This window comes from Corythoichthys intestinalis, chromosome 13 (assembly GCF_030265065.1).
Source record: "Corythoichthys intestinalis isolate RoL2023-P3 chromosome 13, ASM3026506v1, whole genome shotgun sequence".
NCBI classification, from domain to species: Eukaryota; Metazoa; Chordata; class Actinopteri; order Syngnathiformes; family Syngnathidae; genus Corythoichthys; species Corythoichthys intestinalis.
In genome coordinates, this window is record NC_080407.1 from 18,186,755 (window position 1) to 18,200,886 (window position 14,132).

A 14,132-nucleotide genomic window follows, 5' to 3' on the forward strand; every position below is an offset into this window, starting at 1 on the left:
CTGTATTTTTATGTCAAAATTGACGTATTCTGTCTACATAAAAGTATTTTTATGTGAAATTATACATAAAAACTTTTACTGGTGCGGTTTATAGTCCGCAAAATACTGTCAATTTGGACAGATTAAATTACTATTTTAAGTAATGTAATCTGTATTTTTATATAATATGTAAAGGTATGCAAAAAAATACTTTTTATTAATAAATAAAAGTATTTTTATGTGATATTATACATAAAAACTTTTATTGGTGTGATATACAGTTCGCAAAATACAAACAATTTGGAGAGATTAAATTACTATTTTCAATAATTTCATAATCTAATCTGTATTTTTATGTCAAGATTGACTTATTCTGGAAACGTAAAAGTATTTTCAAGTGATAGTATACATAAAAACCTTTACTGGCGCGATTTATAGTCCGCCAAATACGGTTGATTTGGACAGATTATTGTTGTCAATAATATAATAATCTAATCTGTATTTTTGTGTAAAAGTGTACTGGTGCGATTTCTAGTCTGAAAAATAATTAGATTATTATGTTAAATAGTATAATCTGCATTTTTAAGTAAAAATTGACATAAAAATACTTTTTACATATACGTTAATGTGGTTTTATGGAAAAGTATACATCAAAAGACATTGACTGGTGCGAATTATAGTTCGCAAAATACGGTCGTTTGGGACAGGTTAGATTATCAAATTAAGAATTATCATTTAATCTGCATTTTTAAGTAAATTTTGACATAAAAATACTTTTTACGTCAAATGAAAGCTCCTTGCGTCGAAACAATTCAACTGAATGTTTAGTTGTTTCTACAAGCTGATTGCCGTCAGATAAAGACCCTTCTAATTCCATTTCCATTAGCAAAAACAACAAACAAACGCGAGTGGAATACTTCGTCGAAATGCTGCTTGACGCTTTATTGCTTTTATAAATAAAGGCAATAAAGGCAACTCCTGGAAAACACCGCTCCCTGTTGGAAGCTCTCAAAACAGTTTCATCAAATGATGCGGTAAATCGTGAATGTCACCACACCGTTGTGGAGCCGTTCCAATTGATTAAAAAAGCTCTCAATGCCCGCTGAGCTGTTCTTATTCTCTTACGCTCATAAAAGTTTTGGCCTGAGCCTTCACTTAAAAAAACAAAACAAAAAAAAAAACGTTGAGGAAGTGAAATTTCCATTAAAAATGTCAGTCCCTCCTCGAAGAAACCGCACCCTTGACTGCTGGAACGTCTCCCACGCAATCCCACCTACAAAAAAATAAGTACTGTTAGTACAGTGGATGTTAAATGTCATTGGAGAATTGTTTTAAATGTGGCAGTCAAGTGTGCTGATTACTGAGCTAAAGCTAAACCAGGTTGCGAATTGCATCATAAAACTGTCATAAGACCAAATGAACCACCATTCATTGCTTCAAGAAGCTTCATTTGACTGTCTTCAGTTATGATACTAGTTTTTCCATTAATTGCTAGTTATGGAATTTGGTAACACTTTATAAGACAACGTCATCATATGACCGTCATAAGACTAAATGAACCACCATGATGGTCTTATGACAGTCTTATGATGCTGCTGTCACATAAAGTGTTACCAAATACCGTAACTAGCTATTAATGAAACAACTTGTCCAGTAACTGAAGGCATAATCATGAATATGAACATGAATTTTGATTTGTTTTTTACATCCCTAGCGCTACAATGCATGCTAGGAGGCTTGTTGGATGACAACAGTGCTGACAGCAGGTGGCAGCAGAGGTTGACTATAGTCGTCTCCTCCAAGAGAACAGTTATGGCCAAATGAAGCTTCTTGAAGCAATACATGGTGGTTCATTTGGTCTTATGAGAGTCATATGATGCCGCTGTCAAATAAAGTGTTGCCAAATTCCATAACTAGCAATTAATGCAACAACTAGAACAGTTGTTGAAATAATTAAGAAAAAATTAGCAGTTGGCAGCAGGTGGCAGCAGAGGTTTGAACCAATTGGCTGCAAGGCTTCATTACTTCAAGAAGCTTCATTTGGCCATCACTGCTATCTTTGGGGAGACAGTCAACCTCTGCTGCCACCTGCTGTCAATACTGTTGTTGTCCAACATGCCTCCTAGCATGCATTACAGCACTACAGCTGTAAATAATAATCAAAATTCATGTTCTGTGCTAATTTTTTCTTCAGTTACTGTACTAGTTGTTTCCTTAATTGCTAGTTATGGTATTTGGTAACACTTTATTGGACAGCGGCATCATAAGACTGTCATAAGACCAAATGAACCACCATGAAGCTTTGAACCAATTGGCTGCAAAGCTTCATGCTTCAAGAAGCTTCATTTGGCCATCACTGCTCCCTTGCGGGAGACAGTCAACCTCTCTGCCACTTGCTGTCAACATTGTTGTTGTCCAACATGCCTCCTAACATGCATTCTAGCACTACAAATGTAAATAACAATGAAAATTTATGTTCTGTACTAATTATTTCTTCAGTTACTGTACTAGTTGTTCCATTATTAGCTAGTTATGGAATTTGGTAACACTTGATTTGACAGCAGCATGATATGACTGTCAGAAGACCAAATGAACCACCATCATTGCTTCAAGAAGCTTCATTTGACCATCACTGCTCCCTTGGGTGAGACAGTCAATCTCTGCTGCCACCTGCTGTCAATACTGGTGTTGTCCAACATGCCTCTTAGCATGCATTACAGCGCTACAGATGTAAATAACAATCAAAATTCATGTTCTGTGCTAATTATTTCTTCAGTTACTGAAGTAGTTGTTTCCTTAATTGCTAGCTATGGTATTTGGTATCACTATATTTGACAGCGGCATCATAAGACTGTCATAAGACCATATGAAACACCACGAACCATTGTTGCTTCAAGAAGCTTCATATGGCCATCACTGCTCTCTTGGCGGAGACAGTCAACCTCTACTGCCACTTGCTGTTAACACTGTTGTTGTCCAACATGCCTCCTAGCATGCATTGCAGCGCAACAAATGTAAATAACAAATCAAAATTCATGTTCTGTTGTAATTATGTCTTCAGTTATTCTACAAGTTGTTTCCTTAACTGCTAGTTATGGTATTTGGGAACACTTTATTTGACAGCGGCATCATATGACTGTCATAAGACCAAATGAACCACCATGAATTGCTACAAGAAGCTTCATTTGGCCATAACTGTTCTCTTGGGGGAGACAGTTAACCTCTGCTGCCACCTGCTGTCGGGCACTGTTGTTGTGCAACATGCCTCCTAGCATGCATTGCATTGCAACAGATGTCAATGACAATCAAAATTCATGTTCTGTTCTAATTATTTGTTCAGTGACTGTTCCAGTTGTTTCATTAATTGCTAGTTATGTTAGTTAATAACACTTTATTTGACAGTGGTGCCAAAAGACTGTCATAAGACCATCATAATTATGATATGACACTTCCATGAGCATTAATGAATGCTTATAACAGATGTCATTTAGTGTTATCCGGCAAATTATCTCACTTTTGAATGGATGTGAAAGATCCGAGCTGGACATAAATGGAGTTAGTGACATGATTTCAGTCTTAAGCAATCAGTATTGCCCATGATAGCGTCATGTCATAATTTTGACGGTCTTATGACACTCTTATGACGCCGCTGTCAAATAATAAAGTGTTACCAAATACCATAACTCGCAATTAATAAAACAACTGGAACAGTAACTGGATAAATAATTAGCACAGAACATCCATTTTGATTGTTTTATACATCTGTAGCGCAGCAATGCATGCTAAGAGGCATGTGTTACCTATTAACCCTAATAAATCAACAAATAAGACGCACTGGACTATAAGCCGCAGGATTCAAAATGAAGGAAACAACTATTTACGGTATACATGCTATTTGTTCTTAAGCTAGCTAGCTAGCTAGCTAGCTAGGTGGAACAGAAACCAGTTGATTTTCGCTTGTTTCTTGTATAAATCTCCATCCCAGTGTTTTCTGCAGCCAATAAAATATTAATTGTTCAACATTTTCACTACTCTAACAATTATTGCAAAAGTGATCAACAAACTGTTTAAAATGTCTTATCCAGGACCACCATCTTAGTTGGATTTCCTGTTTTGCTTTCAAATCTATTTCTGTAAAGACCCCAGCTTTCCTAACTCGGAATTGCAGTCTTTAAAGCCTACACGCGTGTTTCGTTTCAGTCCGGATGGAAGCCCCGGGATGAGTCAGTTGGCACGAGGCCTGGTTATTGCTCCAAAAGCCTGCAGAGAAATAACGGCCCAGATGTTTCGTGGCGCTGATTGACTTACTTGATGCGCTCGGCGAGGCCTGCCGGGAGCACGTTTGCAATCAAAATGCATAATTTCTTCAATATGCAGAGAGCAGCATGCTAATCAGCAGCGCTTCCGGACTTATTCCGTACATTTTTACGGTGCTATTTATCAACAGGGTTTAACGTTTCCTTGTGTATGTACAACTAAAGAACCGTCGGCTAACTTAGATAGCTACAGTCCGCTAGCTTAAATGCTATAAAATGCCCAAAAAAATTTTCAATGCTCTAAACAATGGTTCAAACACATATTTCCGCGAAAAATTGTTTAATTATACCTATAAACTAAATTAAATTTAAAAATATTAAAAAACATTAGCTCAAACAAAAACTTATACAGTATACTAGTTAGTATAACGACTCTTGGCGGGAGTATATCGATAACCTTTTGGGATACAAAATTCGCGAAATATAACCTTTTAGATACATTGTCACACCCCTGATGTCAAATACTTAAATTTATCGTGCTTTAAAAATGATTGAACACGCTGGCGTGATCATAGGACTTCCACATGCAAGTTTGTGTGTTGTCACTGTATTGTTAGGTGTTATTAGTATAATGGAGTCATGTGATTATTTTAGCTAAAGTAGATACTAATGGAAACTAATTTTTTCCCCAAACACTAAAACCTTTTTCAAACCATATATCGACTATCGGCAGGAGCATATCGGTAACCTTTTGGGCCACAAAGTATCGCGATATATCACATTTTAGATATATTGTCACACCCCTGATGTCAAATAGTTAAATTTTTTTACCGCGCTTTAAGAATGATTGAACACGCCGACGTGATCATAGGACTTCCACATGCAAGTTTGTGTGTTGTCACTGTATTGTTAGGTGTTTTTAGTCTAATGGAGTCATGTGATTATTTGAGCTAAAGTAGACACTAATGGAAAATAATTTTTCCCCAAACACTGGCACCTTTTTAAAACCATATATCGACTCTCGGCGGGAGCATATTGATAACCTTTTGGGCTACAAAGTATCGCGATATATCACCTTTTAGATATATTGTCACACCCCTGATGTCAAATAGTTAAAAATTTTACCGCGCTTTAAAAATGATTTAACACGTCGGCGTGATCCTAGGACTTCCACATGCAAGTTTATGTGTTGTCACTGTATTTTTAGGTGTTATTAGTATTTTGGAGTCTTGTGATTATTTGAGTTAAAGTAGACAATAATGGAAACTAATTTTTACCCAAACACTGACACCATTTCAAAACCATATATCGACTCTCGGCGAGAGCATATCAAGAACATTTTGGGCCACAAAGTATCGCGATATATCACTTTTTAGATATTTTGTCACACCCCTGATGTCAAGTAGTAAAAAAATTTTCCGCACTTTAAAAATGACAGAACACGCCGGCGTGATCATAGGACTTTCACATGCAAGTTTGTGTGTTGTCACTGTATTGTTAGGTGTTATTAGTATGATGGAGTCATGTGATTATTTGAGCTAAAGTCGACACTAATGGAAACTAATTTTTCCCCAAACACTGACACCTTATTAAAACCATATATCAACTCTCACCTGGAGCATATCGATAACCTTTTGGGCCACAAAGCATCACGATATATCACCTTTTCGGTATATTGTCACACTCCTGATGTCAAATAGTTAAACATTTTACCGCGCTTTAAAAAGATTGAACACGCCGGCGTGATCATAGGACTTCCACATGCAAGTTTGTGTGTTGTCACCATATTGTTAGGTGTTATTAGTACAATGGAGTCATGTGATTATTTGAGCTAAAGTAGACACTAATGGAAACAATTTTTTTCCCCAAACACTGACACCTTTTCAAAACCATATATCAACTCTCGGCGGGAGCATATCGATAACCTTTTGGGGTACAAAGTATCGCGATACATCACGTTTTAGATATATTGTCACACCCCTGATCTCAAATAGTTAAAAATTTTACCTCGCTTTAAAAATGATTGAACACGCCGGCGTGATCATAGGACTTCCAATTGCAAGTTTGTGTGTTGTCACCATATTGTTAGGGGTTATTAGTATAATGGCGTCATGTGATTATTGTTGCCACGTCTTATTACTCGAGTTAATTGTTTAATCTTGGCAGTGGCAATGGATTGGACGTCTACTCGTGACAAACTCATTCCGATTCAAAGCATTGGCATTATTCGTTGTTTTGGAGAATATCCTTGAATGATTTCCTGATAATTGTTGCATCGCAAATCATATCGTGAGCTACCTCAAGGTTTCCACTCCTAATCCCAAGTCTGAAACCCAGACTTAAAACCAATAGAGTACCGTCATTTTTGGGCTATAAGGCGCACCTGAGCATAAGCCGCCGCCCACTAAATTTGACATGAAAACGGCATTTTTTTCATTGATCAGCTGCACTGGACTATAAACTGCAGCTGTCCTCACTGTATTATGGGATATTTACACCAAAGGATACTAACCGGTAACACTTTATTTGACAGCAGCATCTTAAGACTGTCATAAGACCAAATGAACCACCATGAAGCTTCGAACCAATTGGCTGCAAAGCTTCATTGCTTCAAAAAGCTTCATTTGGCCATCACTGCTTCTTTTTGAGGAGACAGTCAACCACTGCTGCCACCTGCTGTAAACACTTGTCACCCAACATGCCTCCTAATATGCATTGTAGTGATACAGATGTAAATAACATTTAAAATTCATGTTCTGTGCTAATTATGTCTTCAGTTACTGTACAAGTTGTTTCCTTAATTGCTAGTTATGGTATTTAATAACACTTTATTTGACACCGACATCATATGACTGTCATAAGACTAACTGAACCATCATGAAGCTTTGAACTAATTGAAGGTTGCTTCAAGAAGCTTCATTTGGCCATCACTGCTTCCTTAGGGTAGACAGTCAACCTCTCCTGCTTACCTGCTGTCAACACTGTTGTCGTCCAAAATGCCTCCTAGCATGCATTGCAGCGATACAGATGTAAATAATTAAAATTCATGTTCCGTGCTAATTATTTCTTCAGTTACTGTTCCAGTTGTTTCATTAATTGCTAGTAATGGCATTTAGTAGCACTTTATTTCACAGTGGCGCCATAAGACCATCATAATTATGACATGACACTGTCATGAGCATTACTGAATGCTTATAACAGATGTCATTTAGTGTCATCCGGCACATTATCTCACTTTTCAATGGATGTAAAAGATGGAGTTATTGACATAATTTGCCAGATGACTCGTCATGACATCGGTCATTAACATTCAGTAATGCAAATGATAGTGTCATGTCATAATTATTTCTGTCTTATGACGCCACTGTCAAATAAATGGTTACTAATTAACCCAGACAAATCAACTAATAAGCCGCACTGGACTATAAGCCGCAGCTGTCCTAACTGTATTGTGGGATATTTACACCTAGTAATATTAACCGGTAACACGTTATTTGACAGTGACATCATAAGACTGTCATAAGACCAAATGAACCACCATGAAGCTTTGAACCAATTGGTTGCAAAGCTTCATTGCTTTGAACTTATTTCATTAATTGCTAGTAATGGTATTTTGTAACACTTAATTTGACAGTGGTATCATAAGACAGTCATAAGACCAAATGAACCACCATGAAGCTTTAAACCAGTTGGCTGCAAAGCTTCATTGCTTCAAGAAGCTTCATTTGGCCATCATTGCTCCCTTGGGGGAGACAGTCAACCTCCTGCTGTCAACACTGTTGTATTCCAACATGCCTCCTAGCATGCATTGCAGTGATACAGCTTTAAATAACAATTTAAATTCATGTTTTGTGCTAATTATTTCTTCAGTTACTGTTCCAGTTGTTTCATTAATTGCTAGTAATCGTATTTTGTAACACTTCATTTGACAGTGGTATCATAAGACAGTCATAAGACCAAATGAACCACCATGAAGCTTTAAACCAGTTGGCTGCAAAGCTTCATTGCTTCAAGAAGCTTCATTTGGCCATCACTGCTCCCATGGAGGAGACAGTCAACTTCCTGCTGTCAACACTGTTGTCGTCCAACATGCCTCCTAGCATGCATTGCAGCAATACTTCTTTAAATAACAATTTAAATTCATGTTTTGAGGTAATTATTTCTTCAGTTACTGTTCCAGCTGTTTCATTAATTGATAGTAATGGTATTTTGTAACACTTAATTTGACAGTGGCGCCATAAGACTGTCATAAGACCATCATAATTGTAACATGACGCTGTCATGAGCATTAAATAATGCTTATAACAGATGTCATTTTGTGTCATCCGGCACATTATCTCACTTTTGAATGGATGTAAAAGATGGAGTTATTGACATAATTTGACGGATGACACTTCATAACATCGATCATAAGCATTCAGTCATGCAAATGATAGTGTCATGTCATAATTATGACAGTCTAATAGGAGTCTTATGACACCGCTGTCAAATAAAGTGTCACCAAATACCATAACTAGCAATTAATGAACAACTAGAACAGTAACTGAAGAAATAATTCGCATGGATCATGAATTTTAATAGTGATTTATATCTATATTCCTGAAATGCATGCTAGGAGGCATGTTGGACAACAACAGTGTTTACATTTACAATATGTGGCAGCAGAGGTTGACTGTCTCCTCCTCCTTCTCTATACATCCACGTCTTATCAAAATAATACTCCCCCAATTCAATCTCAAGTTAAGAACTCATACATTAGCCAATCCTCTTGTGCCTCCACGTCCAAAACAACACTCAAGGCCCACTCCAGAGCACTTGGATGAGCTTTCGCCTCGAGTACAATAATCTGGCTGCCGTCCAAACACAATATTTGTCAGAGTAGCCCTGTTCCAGCCCTTTTTCTGTTTATTACATTCTGCAGCCTGGGAACAAAACGGTTTAGAGTTTCAACCTGAAGAATGATTCTTTATTTCATTCATATGCTTCCAATCATTTTCTCGAAGAGCTTCTACTTAAGCAACTTTGTGAGTTATAGCGCAAGCCGACAGATAATGTAGAACGCTCTTATCACGTTTGAACCGGTTGACCCACAGCACTGGAAAATATTTGACTCTCTTACAGTTTTCTCCAAATTTCCACATTCTTGTCCTTAGTTAAGTCACAACTTTTTAAATAAACACAGCGCTAGTTCTGTTTAGTCCAAAGCTGGACGGGAACATGACACATGAGCCGCTCCGGGCTGGTGTCCATAACGTTATTTCATATTTCAAACCCCGTCTTCTTGCAAGAATGTCTCTCGGTTTTTAAGGCCAAGGTGCCGATTACTCCCAAAAAAGGCTGGCATGCGCGGTATGTGGCTGCACAATAAAGCTTCATTGAAAAATACATAACGGAGGACTGAACTATTCATATAAATCATAAAAACCAGGGAAGTACTTAACAATACATCCACATTATTCACTAATGCCTGCTAGCTTCGTGTATTCTACCATGGAAAACAACAGTGTGCCATGACAAATGGACACTTGTTGTGTCTCTTAAGGGTTTTAAATGACATTTTTAGTGTTTTTCTTCTCTCAACGTACAGTTCGGCATCACAATTATTCACCTGGTTACTTTATTTTCACTAGAAGATAAGATTTGTACTATTTTTTAGCGTTTTTTAAATGACATTTTTGGGTGTTTTGCTAACTCAATATACAGTTTAGCATAACAATTGGACACCTGTTATATCTCGTTAGGGTTTTAAATAATTTTTTTTGTTTGTTTGCTTAATAACAATTGGTCACCAGTGTTTTGCCATTTTTTAGTGTTTTGTTTCGGTGATAGACGGATTGGCATAACAATTGGACACCTGTTATCGCTCTTCGGGTATTTAAATGACATTTTTAGTGTTTTGTTTTCTTAATATAGATTTTGGCATGACAATTGATCTCTCGTTTACTCTTTTTTTCGCAAAAAAATGCTAAATAACAATTGGTTAACTGTGTTTTGACATTTTATAGTGTTTGGTTAATATACAGATTGGCATAACAATTGGGCACCTGTCATCTCTCTTTAGGGTTTTGAATGACATTTAAAGTGCTTTTTTTACTCAATATTGAGTTTGGCATAACAATGGGTCTCTCGTTTACTTTCTTTTCGCCAAAAAAAAAAAAAAAAAAAAGATACTCAATATACAGTTTGGCATAACAATTGGACACTTGTTGTCTCTTTTTAGGGTCTTAAATTACCTTTTTCATGTTTTGGTGAGTCGATATATAGTTTGGCATAACAATGAGACACCTGTTGTCTGTTTTTATGGTTTTAAATGACATTTTTAGTTTTTTTGGTTGCTTAGTAACAATCAGTCACCTGTTTTTTTTCACATTTTTTCATTTATGTTTTTTTATTATTATACAGATTGGCATAACAATTAGACACGTGTTATCGCGCTTTAGGGTTTTAAATGACATTTTAACTGTTTTGTTTACTCAATATACAGTTTGACATAATATTTGGTTTCTCACTTTCTTTTCGCAAAAAAAAAAAAAAAAAAAGGCAAAAAAAAAAATTTTAATGGTATATTTTTAAGTGTTGATTTAATATCCAGGTTTGCATAACAATAGGACAACTGTTGTCTTTTTTCGGGTTTTAAATGACATTTTTAGTTTTTTTTTTTTTTTTTTTTTTTTTTTTTTTGCTTAATAGTAATTAGTCAAGATTTTTTTTACATTTATCGTATTTAGTTTTGTTAATATACAGAATGGCATAACAATTGGTTACTTTTTATGTCTATGTTTAGGGTTTTAAATGACATTTTTTGGTGTTTTGCTTCCTCAATATACAGTTTGGCATAACAATTGGACACCCTTTTTTTCTTTTTAGAGGCTTAAATGACATTTTTCATGTTTTGTTGACTCGATATATCGTTTGGCATAACAATTAGACACCTCTTGTCTGTTTTTAAGGTTTTAAATGATATTTTTTAGTTTTTTTTGTTTGCTGAATAACAATTGGTTACCTGTTTTTTGAAATTTTTAGTGTTTTGTAAATATGTAGATTGCCATAAAAATTGGACACCTGTTATCTCTCTTTAGGGTTTTAAATGTCAATATTAGTGTTTTGTTTACTCAATATTGAGTTTGGCCTAACGATTGGTCTCGTTTACTTTCTTTTCGCAAAAAATAAATAAATAAATAAATACTAAATATACAGTTTGACGAAACAATTGGGCACCCATTATGTCTTTTTAGGGTCTTAAATTACATTTTTTTTCATGTTCTGTTGACTCGATGTATAGTTTGGCATAACAATTAGACGCCTGCCATCTGTTTTAATGGTTTTAAATGACATTTTTAGTGTTTTTCTTCTCTGAACGTACAGTTCGGTATAACAATTATTCACTTGTGTACTTTCTTTTCACACAAAAAATAAGATTTGTCCTATTATAGGTTTTTTTTAAATGATATTTTTTGTTTTCCTTTCTCAATCTACTGTTTGGCATAACAATTAGACACCCGTTATGTATTTTTAAGGTCTTAAATGATATTTTCTCGTGTTTCATTGACTCTATATACAGTTTGGCACAACAATAATACACCTGTTGTCTTTTTTGGGTTTTAATTGACATTTTAAGTGTTTTACTATTTTCTATTTTGCGTTGTATTTACTCAATACAAGGTTTGGCATGAGAATTAGACACCTGTTTTCTCCCTTTAGTGTGTAAAATGACATCTTTTATTGTTTTCTTTACTTTTTAAAAATTGTAGTGTTGTGTGTACTCAACATACAGTTTGGCATAACAATTGGTCTCTCGTTTACTTTTGCTTAATAACAATTGGTCACCTGTTTTTTGACATTTTTTTAGTGTTTTGTTTGGTTAATATACAGATTTGCATAACAACTGGACACCTGTTATCTCTCTTTAGAGTTTAAAATGGCATTAGTTAGTGTTTTGTAGTTTGAAGAACAATTATTCACTTTTGTACTTTCTTCTAGAAAGATTTGTACCACTTTAGGGCTCTTAAATGACATTTTTCGTGTTTTGTTGACTCGATACACATTTTGGCATAACAATAGGACACCTGTTGTCTTTTTTAGGGTTGTAAATGATATTTGTAAGTCTTTTATTGATTCAATATAAGATTTGGAATAACAATCACAAACCTGTCTTCTCTCTTCAGTGTTTTAAATGACATTTTTTAGTGTTCTGTTTCCGAAAAAAATATAGTTTGGCATCACAATAGGACACCTATTTTCTCTTTTTGGGTTTTAATTGACATTTTTTGTGTGTTATGTTTATATACAGTTTGGCATAACAACAGGACACCTGTTATCTCCATTTCGGGTGTTAAATGACATTATTTAGTGCTTTGTTTGCTCAATATACAGGTCGGCATAACAATAGGACACCTGTTATCTCTATTTCAGGCTTTAAAGTATGTTATTTTGTGTTCTGTTTCCTAAATATACAGTTTTGCATAACAATAGGACACCTATTTTCTCGCTAGCATTTTAAATGACATTATTTAGTGTTTTGTTGACTCGATATACAGTTTGGCTTAACAATTGAACACCTGTTGTCATTTTTAGGGTTTTAAATGACATTTGTAAGTGTTTTATTCATTAAATGTATAGTTTGGCATAACAATAGGACACCTGTTATTCCTCTCTAGGGTTTTAAATGATATTAGTTAGTGTTTTGTTTACTCAATGTACAGTTTGGCATCACAATAGGACACCTGTTATCTCTTTTTAGGGTTTTGAATTACATTTATAGGTTTTCGTCGATTTAATAACAATCGCTCACCTGTTTTTTGACTTTGTGAGTGATTTCTCTACTCATTGAAGAGTTTGGCATGACAATCGTTCAACCATTTCCGTTTCTATTGATTGCATTTGGAGCAATTAAAACATACAAAATCAATTCCTTGATTGTTGCGGCGGAAATTCAGGGTCAGTCCTAGAACCAACTTCTCTTGAACACATTGTTCTGACAATTTTTCAAACAAGTCACTGTAATCACTTGGATGCTAAGAACTTTATTCTGTCAACATTCTGCTGAAACGTACCTGATCCCCAGTCCGAACTACTCCGCTCGGCCAGTTCTTAATGTTCTAGAACGTAACTCCTACTGACGGGAAGGCCAGACGTTTACTTGGAGGTGAGCGAGCGGGAGCCAAGGACAAAGTCTGTGTTTGTTCAAGCGGCTCATACAGGACGGGGACTCTTTTCTCAATGAGCCGGGGTGATGGATAATTTTCGGAATCGTGAGGTTTTTTTTTTTTTTTAAATTCTCTGAAGGTTCCAGTCGGATTCCGCGCACGCCTGCTTCACTTCCCAGGAATTCCTGTGCAGGGCTGCTATGCTTCATGAGCACAGAAATCAGGCACGTGACAAGAGTGGATGAGCAGTCCAAGCGAGGATCTGTGCAAATTGACAACATATGTACAAAAGGGTAATGCGACACTGAGCGAGCGGACAACCCAAACACAGGCCACCTGCTGCGGTTCGAGGGAGAGAGCGTAGTACGCCCCGCGTTGCCGAAAAGGCTTTTTTAGTTAGTGACGGGTCAAATCAGGGCGCGCAAGTGTTGAAAACTTGGGGATTTTTGTCAGACGAGTCAAAGGTAAATTGAGGTCATTAAACACTAATCAGATTGCAGCTAGCGATTAATTTAGTTAGCGATTAATCGATGATCTAGTTAGTTCGCTAGTTAGTAATGAGGATCTACGTAGGTACAACAAAAGAATAATTGGCTAATTTACGTAGCAAAAGTCCACTAGCTTAAATGCTATAAAATGCTAAAAAATTTAATGCTCTTAACAATGGTTCGAACACATATTTCCACAAAAAAACTGCTAATTATACCTACGAACTAAATTACGAATGCATTAAAAAAACATTAGCTCAAAC

At 35.9% G+C, this 14,132-nt stretch overlaps 1 protein-coding gene across 2 annotated transcripts in view; it reads left to right on the forward strand.

Moving 5' to 3' along the window:
* Positions 1 to 14,132, forward strand: part of slc37a3 (solute carrier family 37 member 3) — a 77,716-nt gene that overhangs the window by 24,365 nt on the left and 39,219 nt on the right. The window contains exon 3 of one of the 2 annotated variants that reach the window (XM_057855489.1): positions 13,521 to 13,674. The exons of the other annotated variant lie outside the window; for it this stretch is intronic. The gene's annotated coding sequence lies outside the window, so the exon portion shown is untranslated. The remainder of the gene's footprint in view (positions 1 to 13,520; positions 13,675 to 14,132) is intronic. 2 annotated transcript variants of the gene reach the window in all.